Consider the following 505-nt stretch of genomic DNA (forward strand, 5'->3'; position numbering starts at 1 on the left):
ACAATTGCTTTATGTCCTTACAATAAATAAAAAAATGAGGCTTGTGGTATCAAGCAAATTTAAATATTTTCTTGTACATAACCATCACTGTCACAGTTTTTTAAAAAATCAATGGCTATATACAAGTTACTTGTCAGTTTACATACTGAATAATTATCATAGAGAGTTGCATAAGTTCCATCTTCGCTGCTCCCCACGAACTTTGCGTTGGTTGACTACAGCTGCGGCATTCTGCTCCTCAAAAGGATCAGGAATATCACCCACTTCATCCTCAATGTCATCCTCATTTCCATATTCGAAATCTATTTCGTCCTCCAGATCTGGGTGATCTTCTCCAACAGCAACCTATTTAAGAAGGGTGAACGTGAAACTGCTTCTTAAGTACATTAAGACATTCTCAGCCAATATAATGAAAAGGTTTAAAACATACCAGAGGGTATTCATCACCGTGGTAGAGTCTGAAATTGTGCAGAACAAAGGATGCACAGGTGTGATCCACCATGTA

The 505-nt window shown here is 37.6% G+C and overlaps 1 protein-coding gene and 1 long non-coding RNA gene across 3 annotated transcripts in view; one reads left to right on the forward strand and one right to left on the reverse strand.

Annotated features, from left to right (window-relative positions):
* Nucleotides 1-505, forward strand: part of LOC113203695 (uncharacterized) — a 115,419-nt gene that overhangs the window by 6,726 nt on the left and 108,188 nt on the right. The window lies entirely within an intron of this gene.
* Nucleotides 1-505, reverse strand: LOC127750922 (uncharacterized). Its single transcript, XR_008011899.1, has 2 exons — nt 431-505; nt 1-345 (listed from the first exon to the last, which is right to left on the reverse strand). It is a non-coding gene; the product is annotated as an uncharacterized LOC127750922 (long non-coding RNA).

This window comes from Frankliniella occidentalis, unplaced genomic scaffold (assembly GCF_000697945.3).
Source record: "Frankliniella occidentalis isolate FOCC.00 unplaced genomic scaffold, Focc_3.1 Scaffold289, whole genome shotgun sequence".
Classification (NCBI taxonomy): domain Eukaryota; kingdom Metazoa; phylum Arthropoda; class Insecta; order Thysanoptera; family Thripidae; genus Frankliniella; species Frankliniella occidentalis.